This window comes from Panthera tigris, chromosome C1, assembly GCF_018350195.1.
Source record: "Panthera tigris isolate Pti1 chromosome C1, P.tigris_Pti1_mat1.1, whole genome shotgun sequence".
Classification (NCBI taxonomy): domain Eukaryota; kingdom Metazoa; phylum Chordata; class Mammalia; order Carnivora; family Felidae; genus Panthera; species Panthera tigris.
The window spans coordinates 131,205,101-131,230,969 of NC_056667.1; the positions used below are offsets into that span (position 1 = coordinate 131,205,101).

At 34.5% G+C, this 25,869-nt stretch overlaps 1 protein-coding gene and 1 non-coding gene across 2 annotated transcripts in view; both read right to left on the minus strand.

Annotated features, from left to right (window-relative positions):
- LRP1B (LDL receptor related protein 1B) overlaps positions 1 to 25,869 on the minus strand; it is a 1,866,249-nt gene that overhangs the window by 888,774 nt on the left and 951,606 nt on the right. The window lies entirely within an intron of this gene.
- Positions 20,033 to 20,137, minus strand: LOC122241719. Its single transcript, XR_006221944.1, has one exon. It is a non-coding gene; the product is annotated as a U6 spliceosomal RNA (small nuclear RNA).

Sequence of the window (25,869 nt, forward strand, 5' to 3'; positions counted from 1 at the left end):
CAGTAGACTGAATCCTTACTTCTAGCCTTTAACTTGGCCCATATCTAACTTTTCATAGTTGAATTCTTCCTGCTATATACAGATAACAAGTATCATATGTGAGCCTAGAAGCCTTCATAGACTATAGACTCACTTCCTCCTTCCCTGTACTCATTATCTTATCATCTCCTCAACTGTCTGATTTTTTTTCCCCCAGTACATCATCCCTTGAAATTCTCTTATTTATTTTGTGATTATTTGTTGATTTTTTTTCCCTCAATACCCCATGAAGACAGAATTTTTGGACTTTAGTGACAAATTCTTAGTATCTTGAACAGTGCCTGGAACATATTATTTGTCAAACAGTTTCTAAGTGAGTACACTGAGGTTTGGTGTCATTTCCTTCTCTTCACATTGGTTACAACTGTCTTTATTCTTTTGATACACAAGGTCAAATAAACCACTGAAGCAGAAAATTCTACTCTAGACCTTTTGAGCTATATCGCTTCCAACCTTCTAACACTGTCTTTTGTTTCCCCATGACAAGGGTGGTATCAAAATTTATCTGTCAATGCCAGGTTCCCTAACATATTTTACAAAGGGAGCAATATAAAAATCAGAGGCTTTAAATGAGTTATTTGGGGGTTATATTATTAGTAATTACAGGAGCCTAAACTAGAAAAAGGTCCTCTACCTTTTCGAACACGGTACATTTAATGTTATGAAGGATAACTATCCCTAATCAGTGTCTGTATAGGAAAGATGTTGGGTTTTATAATACTCCCTACCATTACACAGGTCTCCACTATTCTGGTCCTCTAAAGTAAAAAAAAAAAAAAAAAAAATCTGACTAACAGGACATCTTTGACCTATCTGGCCTCATTTTCATGGAGGAGAAATGAAAGAAACAAATTCAACCCTGCCTTATAGCTAACAGCGTTTTACACTTGTCCCCAAATGTCTATATAAAATATTTAATTTCCATTTTGCAGATTAGTAAATCAAGATCTAAAATATTTAAGCAACTAATATACTAGACATCAAGTAATAAGTTAGAGTCAGTATTTGAATACATTTTGTATTGGAGTATGAAAAATATAGTCATAGATGTGAAAGGAAGCTGAAATATTATCTACAAAATAAGAGCAAACTTGGCTTTAATACAAGTGAGCACATTTTTTCTCAAGAAAAAAAGAAAATATTCTCTAGCATCTTTCATCACCCCTCTCATTAAATATCTTTTATTATTGGGAAGTTCTACTTAACATCTAAGTTCAATTGCTCTTGTTACAGCAAAAATCTACTCCTTCTCGTTTGAATGAATAACAGCTGGTCACTTCATAACCATATACTTCATGACCCTTCATAAGCTTGAGGATCATTATTAAGTCACCCTTCAGCCTTCTATGAAGTGACGGGCCCTATAAAAGTACCATCAGGCACAAAAATCATTAGAAGCACCACAAGGCACCATCATTAAATTCACCATCTGGCATAACTGGAAATGTCAGCAAATAGAGAGTGCATGTTGATGGGCATACTACTGTTTATGCCTTTTAACTGGTCAGCAATGTTAATTATAATTACATCTCCATTGTAGGCTTTTATAGCTTATATGGACAAATGAACATACACTCGATTAACTAACTACAGACTAAATGGAAAATGGTTCTCAGGCTAATGTTTGTAAAAGCTATTAGTACTTTTTTTGTTGACTAATATCTCCAAAATCATTGAGTGGTGAGCAAACAGACAAATTAACTGTGCCTCCAAAGAGAACCTGAGCTCTTTTCTAACTTATATTACACAAGTGATTTCTTCATTTAACTGTTAAAAAAAGTTAAGAAAATAACTTTCCCTTTTGCTTTCAGAGTCTCACTATGGCTATTATTTTAATGCAGACAGTATTAGATTTACATAAACTAATGATATGTTAATAATGTCCTTCAACCTCTATTAGTTCATTCTAACAAGCTTTTGCTATGAAAATTATAAGCAGTACACTTGAAATTATTATTATATGCTAATGATACCTCGATAAAAACATGAAGTTATAAGCAATTAAAATATTATAAATTAATAATATAAATGAATAAAATTTTGAGAATATATCCTTCTTTTATTTAACAGTCCTCCGGTTTGTGCTGAGAAGTTGAACTATACTGTATAAAAGGTACTTATTACCAAAAAGTTTCTCATCACAGAAATAATGCACCACTACTTCCCTCAGATATTTGGACTATACTACATACACAATTATTGTTGTAATAAACTATTTTTTTTAAGATGTGTAAAGCTCTGTATAGTAAATATAATGTGCTGGTTTGCTAAGATACCGATCATAAAGTATTGATTTTACTTTTACATTTTTTTCTTTTTAAATTTTTGTCACATTGGCATTTGGATTACAGGATGCACAAAATATGTCCTCTATGAGGTTTCACCATTATTTCATCCCACTAGCAACCTATTAACGCTTTCTGTTTTCTTTGTTTTCTCTAATGCCTGGCTCATTCTCCTTCCTCAGTGGCCTTCATGGGCTTCAAATTTTTTTACATTTCTTTTTTATACTCACTAAGCTTGGAGGAATATCTACTTTTCTTAAATACAATGAAAGCACATTAAATTGGAATAATTGCATAAGCAGTTTTTTTTCGTGCAAACCAATATTACCACATTACTGGTTCTATTTATAAAAGTCAAGTAACAATTTTTTAGTTTCCCTAAAAAATTTTAGAAGTCAGAGAGCAATAAATGAAATTACTTTAAAACATACTGCAGAGAATATTGTAGAAAAAGCTATTTCTTATTTCACAAATATAAAGAAAGTGATTAAGCACATGGGGAATATTCGTGTTTTGTTGAAGGCCACGTGATAAGTAGAGATAACAAGAAGATACAATACATATGGCTGTGTGCAGATACAACACATGTATGTGTATATTTGTGAATACATATTTTGTCCTCCATTCTATTGGTAGCAATATGACATCGATAGCACAGAAGATACTTTTTCATCAACAGAATTACAGCTATACTTTACTTTTCGAAAGGGCCTGAAATTACTACCGTTTGTTTGAAATATGAAAACAAAAACAAAAGTAAGAGCTGTGCTAATTTTTTTTAACCCTTTTCGGGCCTCAACTCCCACCACTTTTTTCCTGCTCTGCTCTTTGCCCCATGATGCTGAATCCAGTGAGCCAAAATACTATCGCGCCCCTCCCCGCCACCTCCCCAAGCTACCCTCTGTTTGAGTTCACCCAATCAGGATCACCAGTGAGAGATTTGAAGACAGAAATAGAGGTTTGAACCTTCTCTTCCACTCTCCTTTTCTGCTCTGGGACACATTTTCCAGTAGAGACTACCTCCCCCGAGGTTTATAGCTCAGTCTCAGGCAGCTCTGTCCACATGGTTTCTTGTTTCGAAGGTCCTACTTCCTCCTCTTGCCACTCAGGCTTAGGGGTGGTACTAGCATCCTGTTGTTTCTTGCGTCTTAAGTAGGTCAACATCTTTTATTGCCTCCTTTAAAATGTTCTGTTTTGCAGGCAGGTGCTTTATTAAATTCTTAAACCATGTAAGGTTCCTGTCAGGACCCTGACTGGTACAAGATCCCATTCTAAAAGGGTAAAAATAGTTGTTTTCCTGTTGTTTTAGCTAGATAGTAGAAGCAATAGGAACACTTATTTTAAATATTTTGTTTATATTCAAGTTCACAGTTTCAAATGTTAAAAATTGGTCAAAAGTAAGTATGTTCTAGTGAACAGACGACATGTGTTTTTTAGAAATAAAAAAATCCCGGGGCGCCTGGGTGGCTCAGTCGGTTAAGCGTCCGACTTCGGCTCAGATCACGATCTCGCGGTCCGTCAGTTCGAGCCCCGCGTCGGGCTCTGGGCTGATGGCTCAGAGCCTGGAGCCTGCTTCCGATTCTGTGTCTCCCTCTCTCTCTGCCCCTCCCCCGTTCATGCTCTGTCTCTCTCTGTCTCAAAAATAATAAAATAAACATTAAAAAAAATTAAAAAAAAAAAAAAGAAATAAAAAAATCCCATGGGGCGCCTGGATGGCTCAGTCGGTTGAGTGTCTGACTTAAGCTCAGGCCATGATCTCACGGTCTGTGAGTTCGATCCCCCGCATTGGGCTCTGTGCTGACAGCTCGGAGCCTGGAACCTGCTTCAGATTGTGTGTCTCCCTCTCTCTGCCCCTCCCCCCACTCTGTCAAAAATAAATAAACATTAGAACATTAGAATATTATTCAGCCATAAAAAAGAACAAAATCTTGCCATTTGCAGTGACATGGATGGGCCTTTACGGTATTATGCTATGTAAAATAAGTCAGCTATAAAAAGACAAACACCATATGATCTCCCATCTCCCTTACATGTGAATCTAAAAAACAAACAAACAAAAACACAAGCTCATAGATACAGAGATAGATTGATGGGTGCAAGGGGTGGGGTGGTGGGAGGAATGGGAAGATTGTATTTTTAGTTTAAATAAATTGAATAAAAAGTTTTAAAAATCCCACACATTTGGCCCTTTAAACAATTGTATAAACTACTAGTAAAGCAACAGATTCCAGACTACTGTTACTCCCTATTTTATAAATGAAGAAACCGAGACACATAGAAATTAACTGTCCCAAGATTATATATCTGATTGTTGGGAGAGTAGGATTTAAACCCACACAGTCTGACTCTAGCATTTGTTCTTAACCAGTACATTATGACATCCTCTCCAGTGTGGCGTCCTCAGGGTACTCAGAGTTACTGCCTGGCTCTCAGGGCCCCAGGACTGAGTGTTACAGTGAACAAGGTGGAAGCTTCCTGACCTCTTAGAATTTGGCCTCGGCAGTCACCTAGTATAATTCCGTTTCTAATATCCTGGTTGAAGCAGTGACAAGCCCACTCTGAGGAATGAGAGAGGAGTATCAAAGTGTCAAAGAATTTGCAGCCATGCTTTAAAGCCATTACAGTGAGCAAATTTCTAGCACCAATAACCACAGTATCTGATACTCAGAGGAGAGGGTTAGTTTTTATTTGCTGAAATGGCCTCATAGTTTCCTATATTTGGTCCTCATTTATCTACAGCAGGAAATGAAAGGAAATAGAACCTATCCTAAAGGCAGTTTTCAGTTCTAACTAGTATTCTAACCCCGTTCTTAAATCTGAGAGCCTTCTCAATGGCATTGGACATGACTTCCACTGACTCAAGTTTCATTGATGGAGTTGGACCAAAACAGAAAATGCTCTGTTACCTATATTCAAAACAATTGCCAGGCCAATTTCCTTTCTTTATTTTTATTTTTTAAGTTTATTTATTGTGTGTGTGTGTGTGTGTGTGTGTGTGAGAGAGAGAGAGAGAGAGAGAGAGAGAGAGAGAGAGAGAGAGAATAGGAGGGAGAGAGAGAACCCCAAGCAAGCTCTACTCCAGCAGCAGAGCCTGATGCAGGGCTCAATCTCACAAACCATGAGATCATGATCTGAGCTGAAACCAAGAGTCAGACACTTAACGGACTGAGCCACCAAGCCACCCCATAAATGACTTTCTTTAAATTCTGCTTAATTTCCTCTCCTGGGAGGATTAGACACCTGCTGAGTTTGAATTTTAAACTTTCAGATAATTTGGAGTAATAGTAGAGACAGGGGAAAAAAAGTATTTTGGTGAGGTGATGTTGGTGTATGGGGAGGGGGAGTGTAGTCAGTGGTGGTATGTGGTCCTCTGAGAAAACAGCAGTTTTTTTATTTTAACTGTAAAATGCTAAGCTAATTTAGCTCAAATATTTTGAATATATTTTCAATTTACAGGGCCCATGACTGTCAAAGAAAAGTAAGCTGAAAAATATTGGAAAAATCACTCAACTGGCTACAATTCTGTTTTTTATTAAAATCTGAGATTCTGACCAATGAGGTATAGATTAGGGTTTTTTTTTGGGGGGGGGGCGGTGGTTTTTCATAGCTCTGGTGAAGGCCACAATTAGAGTATTCAGTGGCATATCTTTATGATGTGTCCCGAGGAAACAACATGACTGGTATACAGAGAAAACTTTCAAAAGAGGAACATTTCCTTCTATGCCATGGTCTAAGAAAGGAATTCCACATGCAGAAAGACAAATATTAGAGTGACCAGGCTAGTTCATCTGTCATGCTTTCACAGCCAAGGTTAATTCTAATTATATGGCTGGCTGCCAAATTTCTCCTTTTTTTCTAACACAAAGCCAAAAAAAAATCTGTCTGAATAAGAAAGACTACTCAGCAATTTATAATTCCATTTCATGTTTCCTTGTTATGTAAAAGTTTCACACCTAGAATCACACAAAGTACAACTAAATTCCTAATGCAGCATTTTCTATGTAAAAGAAAAAAAATGAATCTTTTCACCTCACAAATCCCTAGTGCTAGTCCTGTGATTGGCAAGAGCCTCAAGTTACTTCACTAATGGAGGTCCCAAGATTCTTCTTCCTGCTCCTTAGCTCAATTAGTGTTAACCTTTGCCTTCTACCAGTAAAATGCACTTACTTCTAGCCCATAAATTATGTAAATAATTTTTCCTTATTTCCAGATGGCTTTTATATGTTTTTTGTTTTTGCCAGGCTATCCTTAGCTTGTACACACAAAGAAGGCAACAAATATTTATGTGTTATCATTAATTAAGTTGGTCACTAATTCCATAAATATTTATGCTGGATACTATTTTAGATAGTAGAGATACAGTGGTAAGGAAGGAATTCACAATATGTATATTAGACAGAACAGGCACAGTTATGCTGCAGTAACAAACAACTTCATATTATCAATGCCTTAAAACAAAAGTTTGTTTCTAGCTGAGGCTACATGAAGGCTCTTGAGGATCTATACACTGTAGTCATTTAGATTCTTAGAGAGATGGGTGTTCCATTTAAATTCATGCATCCATAATTGCTAAGACAGAAAAAGGGAATGCGGTAAATCACACCCTAGTTCTAAAAATTATAATTGATATAATTCTCACAATTCATTGGCCAGAACAAGTCATACATGTATACATAACACTCTGAGGAGGCAGGACTTACTAATAAGCATATTTGTCACCACGTACATCACGCTATGAAATTGTCAGCTGGTCCTATATCTATAGTCAAGTATATTATTCTACCCAAATGTCTTATAACCTACCTAATGGGTATTCCTAGGAAACAATGGCTTCCTATTTTTCATTAACTTTTTTTAGCACGACGTATCACCTAAATCACACTTCATTGCCTCATTTTTCGTCCTATGATTCAATCCCTCAAAAAACAATAAATTATACTGCTGCCATATATGCTGGGTCTTCACTAGTTAGTATCAGCTCAATGTCTTTTAATATCCCCTTTTTGGTTATACATCCATCCTTGCTTGACATCTAGACTCGGCACATCGTGTACAACTAGATTGTTTTTATTTCTAACCTCTGTCATCAGAACATAATCTAGTTAGTGCCCTTTCTCAAAACAAGCATTAAAGGAAACCAGATATGGAGAAAAAAAATCTGTTTTTGACTGATTTTATTGAAGCTTAGACCTATGGCAAGATGTCATTTTAATGTTGGCACAAACATAGAAACAAAATTCTAATTTAATAGACTATGTTATTGTCAAGCTTTTTTTCAGTGTATAAATCTGTTTTGAAAGATTAGAATAAATTTGGTCTGTCCAAATGTGTGACACAGAAAGAAGAGATCTAATTGCTTCATGATATATGTTTTGCTAACTTCTTCAAATCATTTCTCATTATTTTATGAAACATTATAGAGGAGAAACATGGGTTACTTAATTAGATATATGCAGCACTTATAACCTGTGCAAACTCTTTGAGCTTTTGATTTTATAAAACAAATAATAAAAGCTCTCTCACAGAATTGTAAGAAGGATATCTATATAAAATCTAGCACAATATTTAGCATTTAGTGGCTAGGTTTTCAAAGTTTTTGTTTTATATTCTCTACACTGAAGTAGCTGTGGAGTTTTGAGAATGGCTAACAATATTTTGGGGAAAAAATCACTTAGGAATAAATTATTCTAAATAAACCACTCCATTTCTCTTCCCCCAAAAGACACATATTCTGAGTGAGGAATGTAAGCATCACCAGTAAATAGAAAATACAAACAGAGTGAAAGACAAATTGCCAGACTCACAATGAATGTCCATGCAAATATAATCACTGGCTGAGAGAGAGACAGAGAGAGACAGAGAGAGACGTGTAGAGAGAGCGCGCACATGGGCTAGAGAGGAATAGCAGGGACTTTGCAAATAAGCCAGGCTCAGATTTTGTCAGTTTCAACCCCAGAGCAATACTCTATGCCTCATTGTTCCAGTCAGATTTCGCCCTAAACTAAAACTACTCCAACAGTTTCATTCTCAAATCTCTTAACATATCATCTTTAATAAATAAACAGATGGAATTATGTGTTATGTATGGACAGAGCACATTTTTGTGTGCCTGTTGTATTCTAGTACACACAAGCAGACACATACACACTGTTTCCAAAGGTTTCTTAATAATTTTAGTATTGTTCTTGTCATATTAGAATTTAATACTTTCTTTCTAGAATCTAAACCTCAGGAATCTAGGTAGAGTGTATCTACTTTCACATAAGACTTTTCTAGTTTTCACTCAAATATTTAAAGACTTTTAACCCAAAAAGAGATGATGATAAGATTGAATCCTAGACATTATTTAAGGATCAGCTTAAAGACTATTATGAAATCAAGATTTAAGTAGTAGCAACAAAAATTCACCTATCTTTAAATATTTTTTTCTTATATTTCTTGTATTCTTTCTTATATTACCAAAAATTTCAGTTATTTCTTTGCATATTTTATGCTTGCTACAAGAATATAATTTTTTAGAAAGCAGATGTGTAGTTTTTTTACATCTTTCTATTCCTCATATAGCTGAGTCACTCTAAATTTGTTAAATGATTAAAATTGGACATATTTTGGGCACATGGGAAAATCAGGAAAGAGCTGCAAAATCATATATGTATAGTCTTAGTCCTAGGATTTAAGATGAATTTGTGAATGAGGAAATGAGGATTTCTGGTAATATATATAGGAGAAGAGAGAATGACAAGCAAACAAAGAAGCAAAATGAATTGGAAACTTCTTCCAGTAGAAGAATAGAGTTAAGGAATGGAGATATCTGCCATCCATTTTAATGGTTAAGTGCTGTTATTTGCTACCTGGTCTTTGTGAGGCAAAACACACACACACACACACACACACACACACACAACAGAAAAGGTTGAAATAAATGCAGTTATGGTCCAGAAACAGGCTGAAATGGAAATGAGGAGACAGGTCCTCCATATTAGGCTGCATGGTATACCCAGGGAACACAAACTCCTGGTGTGTTGTTTTCTCTTTTGTTCACTTGTTCAGCTCAATTGGCTATAAGCTAGTAGGACTGCAAAAAAACTACATTAAATACTACTACTACTACTACTACTACTACTACTACTACTACTACTACAACTGGGTATATTGTCTGCAACCCTGTTACTGACACACCACAGAATTTCTCATGCAACTCAACCAGAAACAAATATCCCACATCCTACCATTTGGAACCAGAAATCATCTCTTTGAATTGTTTAAATGCTTAACTATGACCAAATGCTGGAACATACTTTTAAATACTACTTTTCTTGGGATGCCTGGTTGGCTCAGTCAGTTAAGTGTCTGACTTGATTTCGCCTCGGGTCATGATTTGTGGTTTGTGAGTTTGAGCCCCGCATGAGGCTCTGCACTGACAGTGCAGAACCTGCGTGGGAGTCTCTCTCTCTCTCTCTCTCTCTACCCCAATCATGTGCTCTCTCTCTCTCAAAATAAGTAAATAAACTTAAAAAAAATTGCCATACGACTGATAAAACTGGAATGAGAAATAAAATGACCAACCTACATATTCTGACAAAAACTAAAACAAACCACGAACCACAGAGAAAATGGAAGCAGGTTTTGTGTCTCCTGACCTATTTGTCACCTCACTCAGAAACCCCAGGTCCATGTCAAAAGAAAACCCAGCAGGTGGGCCTTCTAGGGATGAGAGCTGGACTTTGAAGGACTCAGAGTGCTGGTCCTTCCCTCCATCCCCTCCCAAATCAATTCACAAAGCATACTTCTGAGTAGGAATTAGAAGAAACACCAAAATACCACACTGCATGCTAAAATGAAGAGTTCTCACAGATAAATGTAAAAGCAAAAGTTAGTGTAGGAAACCCACTGGTAGATACACAATTTAGGAATTTTGATAATTCTTTTTTTCTGTTTAAAAGTCAAAGTCTGCAAACAAGGTAGTTGAAGTAAATGCAAATTTTAAAGCAGAGTCACAGTGAATAAATATCTGCTAGAAAAATCTCAACATCAGTTATCATTTTGGACTGGTAAAATGTACAGAATACTTGGCAATCCTGCCCAATGAAATCTTGTTCTCAGTGCCAACTTCATCCACCCTACACAAGTCTAACAAATAGGAAAATAATTATATTGTTGCATTTCACTGTATAGAGCATTATATTGTATAGTATTTAATAACGATGGTGCTTTTTGTCACCTATGATTTGTTTTTAAATTTATAAAATTATACGGATATATACAGTATACATAACATACCAATTTTAATTTGCTTTGAAATTTATAAAACATGCATATAAAAGTTTATTCAATTATATATAAAAATTGTGATGGCAATACAGTATATTAACAGTTTATTCTGGGACATAAATAATGTCTAATTATTACTTTTTATGTATATTTTTCTTTTACATATTTTCTATAAAATTTACAAATTATAGGAAAAAGATTTTTAAACTGAAAAGACATTTTGGAGAATGGTCTTGCCTCCTTTGGTGGAATGAGGAAAAAGGGATGTCAGAGAGAAGAACTAATGAACCAAGGTCACATGGATAGTTGCTACAGAATGAGAAACAGAAACTTAACATTTTTACCACCTACTGTTTATGTATAATATAAAAATTTTAATGATACATATAAGTGTATAGACATAGATTTTTTTGACATTTTTATTCATTCAGACATATAACAAAAACCTATCATGAGCAAGATCTTTGTCAACAAAAAGCTAACAAATCTCACTTAGGCATATTCCTTTCATTAATTAAGCATAAAAATAGTGTGCTAGAAAAAAGTTTCCTCATCAATAACCTAGATATTATTTGTTTAATCTTACTGAGTGACCTCAGGCAAAAACTTATGTAAGAACCTATTCTATGAACATAGGAATCAGCTAACAAAAATCATTAAGTTATTTTATCTTTAAAACTCCCATTGATGTAACTCATGTTATTGTCATTGGTTACAGAGGGGTAAACAACAGTTATTGAAGTCTGCACAGGAAACAAACAAACAAACAAAAAAACTATTGTTTTCATATTGTGCATGCATGTTGTTTACTTAGACTTGCAAATACACCAGCTCTCATAACTAGCCAATCACTTTGTCTAGCTATTAAACATCTGTTTTAATATATTCTATTAATGACTAGCTATGTTAACTGTGTGAAATAGAGGATAGGATATTCCTATTTTCTCACTGAATACAGAAGAACTGATGTTTGAATATAGTCATTAAATGACTAAACTCACACGAATTACATCAATACATGTTTTCCTTTTTAACCTGTTAAATTAAACCTATATTTATCCCACATCTTTTTTCTTTCCTGTTTCTAATACACAATGGTATTTTTTCTCTGAAATAATTTTGATAATATCAGTGCAGTTTTGTGCAATATGATGGCAAGGGTCAGCTGAATTCGAATCACAACATACATAGAATGCAAAATATATAAATTATACTGCTTAGCAGGTATTCAACATAATTAAAATCATGTCATGTTGTCTTCTTTTATAAGTACATAGAAAAGATAAATTCTGTTCCTTTATAGACAAATTAGTGAAACATAGAGAAACCTTGTGACCGAAATAATACTACTGACATCACCCAGGTCTTTCTTGAGTCTATGTTCACCTTTCTGCAAGATACTTGCCTTTTCAATTTTGTTCTTTCTGTGGTCCATCATGAGAGAGCAACCTATCACTTATCATGAGCTTCTTTTAAGTACATACAAAGATAATCCAATGTCATGGCTTAATGCACCTCTCTTCCTTTTCTTAGCTGTGATGTTAAGCAGCCACAACATACATTCTTTTTATGCTTTTTTTGCATAGTAGGGAATCCTAACTGTTAGCTATAAGAATCCTGACTATCAACTTTCTCTGACTTCAAGTTTCTGAATATTAGAAGTGAATATTGAAAATTTTGATTCCAGGTACTTCGTTTACAGATTAAAAAAAGGGGGGGTGGGGCGCCTGGGTGGCTTAGTGGGTTAAGCATCTGACTTGAGCTCAGATCATGATCTCACAGTTCGTGAGTTTGAGCCCCTCATCAGGCTCTGTGCTGACAGCTCACAGCCTGGAGCCTGCTTCGGATTCTGTGTCACACTCTCTCTCTGCTCCTCCCCTGCTCATGCTCTGTCTCTCCTTCAAAAATAAATAAAAACATTAAAAAAACACACAATAATGCCTAAATTGGTAAAGTGTAAGGCAGTTAGTAACATCAACCTGGAGTCTTTATCTATAGTCCAGAGTGTCTGGTGTTACTTTTTAATCATTTCTTATAACCAGTTTCACCCCAAATTCCTTGTAAAGTCCTTGAGGGATATAAAGGTCCCACACATTGGTATTTTCCATAGTGTGTTGTCACAAAATCAGTGCTTAGTAAATATTTGCAGAATGATTGAATGAAGAAGGAAATGAATGCATAAAGTCAGCTCTTTTCTACAGAAAGTACTTACCTACTTGACCCCTGGCTAATCTCCTATTTCATTAAAACAGTATGTTTTTGACATATTTTTATATAGTCTCACTTTAGTAAACTAATAATAGTCTTCTTCTTTCCACTTATTGTTAACCTCTAATGTAACGTTATAGTTTATTAGAACAGATAAGAAGAGGATTAGAAGGAAAATAAGCAGTACATGATCATAAATTGATCCTAACCCAATCTAAATCAGGGCAGTATTTAAAGGAACATATAAGAGACCGTAGAGTAACAAAAAAGTGAAAGTAATGAAATCAAAAGGCAACTGTGTGTTAGTCCAATGTTTTGGGGCAATTAAAATGCTTGAAAAGTATAAACTTCCCAAATAAGAACAAAATTAAATACAGCCTCTTAAAGGATAAGAAATCAATCAATCAGTTGGGCAAAGGAAGTCCTATTGTTTAGAGTCACAATGTAGCTTTGGTTATAACAAAATAAATAGCATTACACTTAAAAATATAAGAATATCAGCAAATAAAAGATGTTAAAATCGCTAGCCATTTGAGAAATGTAAATTAAGGCTATTATAAGATCTCACTCCATACCTACCAGAATTATTAAAATAAAATTTAAAAAAATATTGGTAATACCAAGTGCTGAAAAGGATGTTGAGCAACTGGATCTCATACAGTAGGAAAATTGTACAGACTCTGGAAAACAGTTTGGCAGGGTTTCTTGTTGATGTTGTTTGTTTTTTGTTTTTAGATAAAATTAAACATGAATTTACCATGCAATTTACTCAGCAGTCATACTCCTGGGTATCTATCCCAGAAAAATGAAAAGTTATGTTCATATGAAAACCTGTGCATGGATGTTCATGGTAGCTTTATTTGCAATAGCCTCAAACTGAAAGCCACCCAAAGGTTTATTTTACATGTGACTGGGTAAATAACATGTGTTATATATCTACAATGGAATACTACTCAGCAATAGAAAAGAATGTACCACCAATATGCACAACATGAATGGATCTTGAGAGACTCGTGTTGAATGAAAAAAAAAAACTAAAAAAAACAAAAAAACAAAAAAAAAACAATCTCAGAGTTTTTAGCTGAATAACCCTCATTTAGTAATATTCGTTGAAGTCACGAAGTATAGTGATCAGAACAGATCAGTGGTTGCCAGAGGTTAGGGCCTGGGAAAGGTATGACTCTAAAGGGAAAAAAAGAAAAGGAGAGTTATAAAGTGGTGATGGATGTGTTCTGTATCCTGATTTTGGTGATGGTTGTATTATATTCCATATACATATATTGAATTTCAAAGAACTATACACTAAAAAAGTGTGCATATGAGATCTGAATAAGGTGCACAGTTAGTTAATAATATCGTACCAAAATAAATTTCCTGGTTTTAATAATTTATTATGGTTATGTAAGATATTATCATTAGCAGAAGTAGGATGAATGGTTTATGGGAGCTTTCTACTAATCTTCCAATTTTTAGAGAGTCAAAGTATTTCAAAATAAAAGTATTAAATACAATACAATAAAAGATACTTTTAAATTTAATTATTTGCCTAAAATAGAGGCAAATTAGTATACAGTTCAATGGTTTTCTCTATTATCTTTGATTTATTTTCCAATTTAGCTGTTACTATTTGTACATGTACCTCATAAAAAATTATGAAATGGAAGTTCCACTTTCCTTCTTACTATAACACTGGGGATAAATAAGATAAAAATATAATGAACAGAAGTAAATTTGTCACATAGCCATCTTTTATTTCTAATTCAATATTTCATTTGCAAGTTCTTCTCAGGCTGTATTATTTTCAAACATAGCTGACAGGACAGATAGTCATTTCAGTTGGAAGGACTAGCTTGCCACTACCAAAATCAACAACATATATGGACACAATTCTCCATTGGAACTCTCACCTTTTTTTTTTTTTTTTTTTTTTAATCTCTGAAATTTCTTCTCTTTGTTTTAAGCAAAGGCATTGACAACCTTTATTTTGTACTACCTTTCAAGGATGTTTGTAAAGCAAACAGCCTGAGAAGACAGAGATAAGTGTCTCCCTCTGGGGCAGGAGGCAGATTCACTGCTTGATCAGAATAATAAAGATAATCACTCTCTCCAGGGTAAAAGTTGAGCCAGTGGCTACCTGTGGCCTTATAAAATTGGTGGTTTCCTAAACTCAGAGTTGCTCAGCTATATTACAGACTTACTATGTGCATATCATCCACCTGGGGCCACCTTTACATTGCTTACTTGAAACTTAGGGGAGCCTATGCTGTGATGATAAATTTCTTTGTGACCTAGAATACTATACAACTAGAACAACTTAACTTGTTGGATTGTGACTATGATACAGTCTTAGGGGAAAGGGTTTGAGGGTTATAGGGCATTATATATAGACTTTAGAAATTCCAGGATTTCTTCCTGACAGTTTCTCAGCACAATGTGTCTTTACCCTATAATGCCAATCCCAGACCCATCTAAATGTCTATAGTCTCTGGATGGCAACCTGTTCAGGATGAGAATTAGGACATTAAAACTTAGTTATAGTTACAGTTTATAAATATACTTTGGCGCCTCTTTCATATGACTCTTCTAGATAAATCTCTGGGTGAAATAGGAGACCACCGGGAAGAAAAAAAGATGAAGTTATAACAACTTCAGACTTTATGGAGCTGGACGGAGAGCAAAAATCCTGTACTTGGAGGAGATAACCTTAGACTATGGGAGGTATGAGGAAGGAAGGGACATTAATGATCTTTCAGAACTGCCCTTAGAGGATTTCTCCAGAATATAAACACCCTTGTGCTGCTCTTTATCTTTTCAATGATTTTTGAAAAAGAGAGGAACTAATTTGAGTGTGGAGCTCATGCTGCCTGCGGTCCTGTGAGTAATAAAGTAGTTTATCTATGACCCAAAGTCTCATGTCTTCTCAAGATCTAGGAAGCTCTGCAGGCAAACTTGGCTTGCAAATAGAATAAAATCTCACATTATTTGTAGTTTTGACATAAACATAAATAAAGAGGATCCAGTTTATGTATATTCTGGTTTTCTAAACCTGAAAATATAAATTGGAAGTGTAGGTATAAAACTAATAATACTGGGTTCTGCATGATTTAAACAGTGTTTGTATAGGTGGTTTATCACTGAAGTTCACAAAATGCATTCATAATAATGTGTCTAATGTCCCACCATGCATCCTCTTGGCTTCTAATTTTTGTGGAATCTATGGTGGACAGTAAAAATTGAGCTTTCATTTTCAAAATATTGACAACATTTCACCTTGAGCAAAGTAAATCTTGTTCAGTAGGCACGCATAAGCCTAGGAAATTAACACACCAAGGGCAGTACTCAACCAATAGAGGAAAGGAGTTTGTCATGATCTACCTTCAGGTAGGCAGTACTGTCAAGCACTCCATACACTTCTCAGAAAGTTCCAAGGAGAATCAAGCCCCAGTTGGCCACAGTTGCCACAGTAACATGCTTCATATTTCCTATATATCCTTTCCTGTACTCGTCCTCACCCCACACTCTTGCTTCCTGGCATAACCATTTAATAGCCTAAGTAAACACAAAAACTTGGTCTGAAGCTCTTCTTTGGGGAATTACACACAATTTCACAATAGATATGTTTAGGCTACATATTTACAAACTTTCCTTCTCTGTTTAAGCAAATTCACTTATTTCCATAAAATGAAATTAGAGGTTTATATTACAAGGTATAGTTTGAAATGAATTTTATAAAATGAATGAAAACTCTTCAACCTGGTAATAATAATGTTTTGCACTGCAAGATGATTCTACTGACTGATGACCATTTGGATATATGACAATTTCTGAATTTACATTGGGAGGCATTAGGAAGATGTCTGTACAAAATTGGGATTACAACCCCTGGTTTGGCACTAACTAAAAATCAATATGCTCTGCAGAAGATTATTACATCTTGGACTTGTATAATATTAAATATTTGGGGATACTCTAAAAAAAACATTGAAACATTGATGCTACTTGATGTTTTTGTAGGAAATCAACATTAGACCTGATAAGAAACAATGACAAAGAAAAGCATTAATCTGCATTGTATACATTAGACATTTAATTCAGTTCCAATTGTGTCATGAGTTGGATGGCATTTAGAGAACTTATAATGTGAGTGAGAGAATCAGTGATTACAAAGAAGCAGAAGGTGGAGATGGAAGTTAGAAGAGTGAACAGCATCTTACAGAGAAGATAATGGTCCTATGATGATCTATTCCGAAGCTGGAGGAACTAAGAGTTTTGTGGAATTTTTTGCTTTTTTCTTAATTAGCATCGGGTTTGGGAACACAACTCAATTCCCCAATTTTCCTCAATTTTCATCTATATCCATCAATGGTCATACTAGACTGGCTAAACTGATGAATAGTAAAAATTAGCTCACAAGCATATATGTCTCCAGATAACAAAGCACTTTAAGTTGTCATATTCAACACTTATTTTCCTACTAGGGATGAATGAAACAGACAAAATTGTTCACATTTTATAAATGCTGCTTTTGAATGTCAGATGATGATTTTTCACAGTTTCATAAAACAACTAGTAGGATACTAAAGTAGAACTCTACCCTAGGTAGTCTAACCCAAATTGTGGGCTTTTTTCTCTTTGTAGTCCTTATGATAATGCTTGCTTTGGGACATATTTCTTTTTGTGATAGTAACAAACAGATTTTGCTGAAATCCAGATTTGGAGAAGCAGCTTTAAATCCCCCATAGCCTCATTAGAGAGAAAATAAGCTTTGGAATTTGGAGGATACAGAGTCACTCTAAGAAGGAATAATGCAATTGGAAATATAGTAGCAGCTGGTCCAGAATTCTCTTACTGATTACTTTTATGTTTTCCTACCCAACCACTAAAACTGGTTACTATTATTTCCTTCTTTCTATTGGACCCACTATCTCAATGGCTCAGTGTTTTAATCATCTCATTCTTGCTATAAAACACCACCCTTCATCTGATGTTTCCATTTTTCCCAACAACCCAGTGTCTCAACAAACTCAAGAAACAGTGACAGACAATGAAATATTTTCACTGATTGTTAAGTTCTGATTTTTTAAACAAGTTGTGCTGAAAGAAGGCAAAATGAATAAAAACCCTTAAATACAAGGAGCTGGAGAGCTCCAATCCCTGGTATATTTCAGAAAAAAATCAAAGAATTTGGGAGTTGAAAGGAAAACTTACAAATCATCAGTTATGAATTAACCAAGGTTACCTGAATCCAGAACTGGAAGCCAAATCTTTTGACTTAGGCCAGCATTCTTCCCAATATACTATGTATACCTTCTACACCACCAACTCTCGTTTTTCTTTCTTTAGTTTTTGGTTGTCTTTTTTCTGTTAACTCTTCAATGGTGAAATATTGATAGCATTGATTAAATGTTTGTATAATTATAACTATGACAAGTTCACTAATCCACATGGGATATTATGATTTCAAATAATATCTGCTAAAAATTTTTCATCATCTATTAGATATACATGTACCTCCTACAAACTCACAATATCCAGGATTAACAAATTCATTATTCACTTATTATTACTCTGTTCATTTGGGAAGTGCATCATCATCCTCTACCAATATAATACGAAATTGTGTCATTAATAATTTTAAGTATAATTGAACCATTAAGAAAATAGGAACAATAGTACATTCTCAGTAAGTTATATCCATTTAAATATGAGTATATAAAGGAAAATAAAAAATTAAAAGTTTCATATAATTTGTGATTATATGAATAATCATGATTAAATTCTTATTTAAAAATAATCATTTTTAGTTAGAAGTCTAAGTTAACACAATGCTCACAAGCTTCTAATATTTTCTTAAGTGTTAAGCATACCATTATTATTAGCATGCTTTCACTTGAAGTCTTAAGCCATAGCTATTTGTAATAAATTAAATGTCTTCTACACATAACACATTCATAATACATACACATAATATATCACAAAATGATGTTTCCTCCTTTTATGCAGGTAATATCCTAGTCCAAGCAAACACTACCCATCTTAAGCTATTGAAATTGGCTCTTCACTAATCTTCCATTTCCATTTTGACCCCTATGCACAAACACACACAATATACACACTATATTTCACAGTAACAGAGTTGCATAGATTATAAATCTGGCCTAGTGACACTTTAAATTTTCCAACTTGACTTTCAAGGTTCTGGATGATATACCCCCAGCCTCTCTCTTCACATTCAATTTGAGCCACTCTTCTCCTTGGTTATTGTACGCCAACCATACTATCTTTTTTCCACCTTCTCAAATATGCTCCACTCTCTTCTTTCTCAAGGCATTAGACTTGGTTTCTCTCTGAAAGACTCCTTGTGCTCCCTGTCAACATTCCCACTTTTCTTTCCATAATTTTCTTCTCTTATCCTTTAAGTAACATTTTAAATGTCATCTCCTCAGTGAGACTTTCACTGACCAAGTAATCTAACTAATGTCTTCTCTGTCACTCTTGAAAATAACATAGTATATTCACATAGAACTTACCATAATTTGTATTTATGAATGTATGTATGAAAGCATTTATTTGTTGCACTGGAGTAAAAAATAAATAATAGTCTTAAGATTTTTTTTAATCTTTATTTTTGACAGAGAAAGAGACAGAGCATGAGCAGGGGAGGGGCAGAGAGAGAGGGAGACACAGAATATGAAGCAGGCTTTAGGCTCTGAGCTTTCAGCACAGAGCCCAATGCAGGCTCAAACTTACAAACTGTGAGTTCATGACCTGAGCCAAAGTCCGATGCTCAACCGAATGAGCCACCCAGGCGCCCCAAGAATTTGTTTTTATATGATGTATCAATTAAGCTCATATGGCTTTTTAACAACTTGATTAAAAAAATACATTATTTTAGTGTAGAGTAGTACTAGCAAATCCAAAAATTAAATTGTAACACACATAATACATAAAACCTCTTATACTTCAAAAGCACCTATCCTGCATGGCTTCATCTAAATATAGTGGAAACATACTAATTTAAAAGACTGGTTGCTACTTAATTTTTACTTTTTTATTTCCCAAGGTATTATTTGTTTTAATTTTTTAAATAATTTGAGACTTGTAGAAAATTCATAAAAATGGTTCAAAGGACTCCCATAAACTTTTACCCAGAATCCCTATTTAGTATAATTTTACCATACTTGCTTTATCATTGAATATACAAACAACATATAAAATATATTTTTTCTAAAATTATGTAATAAGAAATGCTTCACAAATGTCATCCTTATGCAGTAGTCAGGGTAATCTCGGTATTGTTCCATATTTAGTATATGTGCAGCTAAAATGTACACTAAGCATTTTTAATTTTACCCAAATCTAGCTACCATTATATTTTCCAAATATCACATCTACATGAATTAACCAAAAGAGGCATTGTACATATGATAAATGTCAATATTTCTTTTGTTTTTTTTTTCCAGTATCAGTATTAAAATACTTATCAAACAATACAAGATAGACATTAACTAAGTGGAACAGACACAGTTGATATATGACCAACATGGTCATATAGGTGTTCATTCAGCTCCTTCACTTTTTGTAAAATCTATTTTTGTTGGGGGCTTTCATTGTTTATTTGATGCCTCATATTAGTGAACTACAGTTAATGATATATATGGTAAATTACTACCACTGTAGAAACATTAACTTATTTGATTCATATAATAATCTATGATAGAAAAATCATAATTTTTTTAAAAAATGGAGGTTTTCAGGGATTAAAACGTATTTTCCATTCAGTTAATAAGGAGCAATGCTGGGATTAAAATCTAGGTCTGTTGGATTCCAGAGCACATTTTTCTAACTATGATGTAACTACTTAAAACTACCAGGTTTTAGATGATTCTTATATTAGAAATAAAAGCTAAAATATAACTATCTAAAATAATGTATAATGGTTTTAGGACAACAAGCTGTTTAAAGATAAGTGATGGAAATCGTGGTGTATGGTAGGATGTCTAAAGCAGAAACCGAAAATGAAACATGACAAAGAATATTATAACATAGTTTATCTATAGAGCCAAGTAATATGGCATACTTTCATTTGGGTGGGCTAGTCTATGTGTCAACAATTGCCACTAAAAATAAATGTCTGATTCAGCATCCTATTTTACCAGAAGTTATCTGACAGCTTGTATCTATTATAAATGATGTGCATTAAAACAAGATTGCTCTCCATCTGCTAGAAAGTGAGGCAGTGCTTTCTATTATAACTGTGTTTAGAAAGAAAATGAGTCAGTTACCTAGAGTAGTGAAGTGCACCGTGTAAGACAGTGAACTATTAAACCATCATATTCAATCACTATTGAAATTTAAAATCCTGAACTACCATATTATAGACAGATTTTTGCAGTTCAGTTTGTCAAAACAGAAAAGGACATGAGAGAAAATAATTACAATAAATAACTGTAATAATAACAATGATCGTGTCTGTTAGCAACTTTTATCCGTATAGTCTTCATTTAGTAGAGTTGTTTCTGCTTAAATGTATTACTAATCAGGAACACTACAGCAAGATTGTCTGGGTTCAAAACCTGACTTCATTAATTAGTAACTATGTGACATGTAGCAAGTGCTTTTCTATTGCTGCTTCAGGCTCCTGATCTGTATAATGGGTATAATAAATAATGCAGATCTCACAGGCTCTTGTGAAGACCAAATAAATGATACAATAGCTTATAAAATAGTATGATATAGTAAGTGCATGACAGATAGAGTAAATTAGTAACCATAATAGACATAGTGCTCACTGGCATTTTGATATAAATACCCTTAGTAGTGCAAAGTTGGTTGGAAAAGATGGGGCATATATAGGTAAATAATAGGAAAAAAAAAATTCTGATTAGTAATTTATCTTGACATTTCTGTGTTTCCCCACTCATTTAAAATCAATGGAGTTTTTCCAAAACTACACCAAGGGCTTCTATCGCACGGTTTTCCAGGATAGCCACAAATAATCGAAGTAAGTGTTTTAGCACAATTGCACTATTATTAATCCTGCATTACAAGGTATAGTAGCCTCCAGGAACAGACCTTATAAGAACAATAGCAATAGAATTATAGTTGTTATGTATTAAAGAAGAAATTGTCCTAAGGACAAAAGTTTGAGATGCCATCACTTGATGTATCAAAATTGATAACAGGAAGGAACAAGTTCAACATCAACCATGTTCAAATGTGGAAGTGAAGACAGGATTTGCACACAGACTGGCACTGAGAAAGATACCACTCCTTCTCACTCCCCTCACCCCAGTATAATCAAAATCTAAACAAAAACTGTTGTTTACCTAGGTTATTAACATTATATCTATGTTGGAATTTCGTTCCCCATTATACAAACTCTTAATTATAGAGTACCTATATATTTTTGGGGAATATGTTTACATACTCCTATTCCTATCAAATGGTGTATAGCAAAACCTATTTTGTGGTATGGATTTCAATCTTTTCTTCTAAAATTGTGCTATCTTTAAAAAAGTCCCATTTTTTTATGAAGAGATATGAGGACCAAATAAACCCCACCATCCTGACATGGTAGATATGATAATAAGGCATAAGTCATTTGTGAAATTTAAAAAAAGCTGCCTTTTGGGGGGGCAATTAAGCCACCATCCCTAGAAAATGACACCTGACGAAGGATTTCTCATGCATGGGTGAGTCAGCTAGTCCTTAGTTATAACCAAAATGTGACTCTCCTTACTCTTTCTCGAATAACCCCTCTTCATGTGACTTCTTCCTTATTGTTTATGTTGCCAGCCAGTCTCACACTGAGCTTTAACTGTGTGGAGAAAGCACAGTTAACGGATCCATTGGCCCTCTCAATTTCTAAAGCTATTTCCTTCTCAAACTGTGACTTGAATGGTGAGAAAAGTGCAGGGGAACTGCTTTCCACTCCACAAGAAATGTTAGTATTTACCTACTTCCTCTTTCTCTGCTCATACAAGCTCTTTTATGTTTAAAATCAAGAGTAAATACTCCTTTCAAATGCCAGCATGTTAACAATGGCTGACTATACATGGGGAAATCGAGCCCATCATTATAATCAGGGTAAAAGATGCAGGGGAAAAATCTGTCCTTGTAAGTTATACATTTAGGAAAACCATTGAACCACTCTTTAATTGTGGCCCTGTGGCTTTACAAGATTAATGCTTTCTAAAGGTGCTTCTTTCCTATTTAGGGAGTAATCCTGGCAAGTAGACCTGGGCTCATCCAGAATTCATAGCCTAGTGGTATACAGAGAGCACAGAAAACTTTTTTTGGAATTTGACTGAATCTAAGTGAAAATGTGGAAGTCCTAGATTTCAACACTACTGAAGAAAAGATACAATTATTCTGAAATGAGTCACCTATTTCCTGATTGATTCACAATAATAGTCCTATAATCACTCAGTTTCTTTTTTCTTCCTTTTCCAAAAAGTAAATAGGTTTTATTTTTAGAGCAGGTTTATAGAAAATTGAGCAGCTATAGAGTTTCCATACATCCCCTTTCTTCCTAACACATGGTTTCTCCTATTATTAATATCTTGCATTACTGTGTTATCCTTGTTACAATTAATGAAACAATATTACTGCGTTGCTATTAACTAAAGTCCATAGTTTACATTACGGTTCACTCTTTGTGTTGTACAGTTAATTATTTGGGTTTGGCCAATACATAATGACATGTATTCACATTGCAGTATCATATGGAAGAGTTTCACTCCCCTAAAAATTATATTTATTCCATCTGTTCATCCCCCCTCCACCCAATCCCCTCCCCCAAACTCTGGCAACTGCTGATCTTTCTGCTTTCTCTGTATTTTGTTTTCTTTTTCAGAATGCCATATAGTTACTTCCTTTAAAATTTTAGAACAAATTCTGTGTGCCATTTCTACTCATCTTCATGGAACTAACAGGTATACAAACTTATAGGTGCCCATGTTAAGGTATAAAATTACCACCCTGCATATTCCCAAGTGTCATTTTCCTCAGGGCTGAGTACCCAGTCTTGTGCATGAATGGTAGTATACCACAAACCCCCACATACCTCATCTTAACCCCCATTCTCCCAGCTTAAAGCTGACTCATGGGTGTAGTGTAGTGGATTAAGAGTGCACATTGCTTCAGTTTGAACCCTGATTGCAACACTTACTGGCTTTTTGACTATGGGCAAGTAATTTACCTTCCCAAAGCTTCATATGTAAAAGAATATAGAGGTATCAAGTACCTCACGAGATAACTCTGTAGATTAAATTGAAAAGTGTAGAGGGAGTGCTGAGGACAACGACTGGCCACAGAAAACAGTCAGTAACACTGTTGATATTAATCTCTTTCTTTCTCTGTCTCTCAAAAAAATGGGCCCTATCAGAACTGCAACTTCATATTCTGATGTAGCACAAAGCACAAAGAAAATAAGATAAATAATGCAAAACTAGTTAATTGACTTTACTTCTCCTTATGTAAAAGAGTTTAGTCTCTAGGTAAATGATGACAGAGTGACTTGAAGTTTCGGGGTACTTGAGACCATCTATGAGAACATGCTCACTTCCGATGGAGGTAAAATCACCTCCATTTTTGCACAGATGGCCTCACTATATGAATTCTATGTAATGTAGTCACCATCTATCCAAGCAAGACAAAGGGGCAGAACAGGACACTCTATAAAGTGTTGCATAATCATTTGTCTCAGGTAGTGAACATTAAGAATATTATTATGAAAAATATATAATGTAAAGATCTTTCCAATGCACATCTTTAATAAAGCTACCTCCCAGAAAAATGTCATAGCTCTGATATAAGTTTTGAAAAATACTATTAATTACAGGTGTTTTTGGAAGAGATTTTGATCCTTTCAATTTACTTACAATATTCTAGGCTAAAGTAAATATTCTTATTTCATTTGGGAAAAATGGGATTTTGGTTTTAATTACAATTAATCATATGTTAGCTGTTAATCCTATAGATTACAAAACAAAGAAGTTTTATGAGCTATTCAGTATTATTCATCTTAATATAATTACTTTTAATAAAATAATTTAAAATTGCCCTTTAAATATTTTAGTTTATGTATTTATTTTGAGAGAGAGAGTGAGCATGAGTAGGTGAGGGGCAGAGAGAGGGAGACAGAATCCCAAGCAGGCTCCATGCTGTCAGCATGGAGCCCGATGTGGAGCTTGAATTCACAAACCGTGAGATCATGATCTGAAGTGAAACCAAGAGTTGGACACTTAACTGGACCAAACCACCCAGATGCCCCTAAAATTATTTTTTAATCATGCAATATTAAGTTGTCTGATAAGTGGAATCTGAAATATGAAATAAGTCTACAAAAAATACAAATAAATAAAAATAAGGCATAGCTTAAAAAATATTTTCTTTACTAAGCAACCTCAAATGTATGTTATTAGTCTGCTTATCTTACCCAGGTACTTGTCTTTAAAAAATAGAAACACACACAGATCCAAAGGGTAAGAGCATTTAAGGAAGGCAGAGTTTCCAGCAGCTAGTTCTATTTCTCACTAGAAATTACCTTATCTTCAATCATCTAAACCTATGTTTGTCTTATTTACTGGGAAGCAACTATAGATCCCAAATGTATCTTTCTCTGTGGAATAAATTAGGGCTTTCTCTGTAAATTTAGCATGATTCAGCACCAAAAAAAAAAACATGCTTGGTAGTGACAGTTTGAGTAATTGCCTTGTTAAATCATCACAGGTATTATCGAAGCAGTTTTCACTGTCATGGCTGTAGTCGTCATCATCATCATCATCACCTCCATTGCCATCCTTATCTACTGCTTGCAGGGTTTTGATAAAGAACCTCAAAATATCCATCATGAAGAACATGATTTGCTCTCAAGTACAGTAATTCGCATTCTACAGCAAATATTCTCATGGCAGTGAATCAATACATCTCTCTCTCCCATTCTCAGTGAAATTATGTTTTGCTTCTCCTAGTTCTATTCCTAACAGAAACTTGGTTATGTTCAGAGAACCATCATTCCCAATGACCTTCCCAACCATGCTCCCTCACCACTACCAAATTT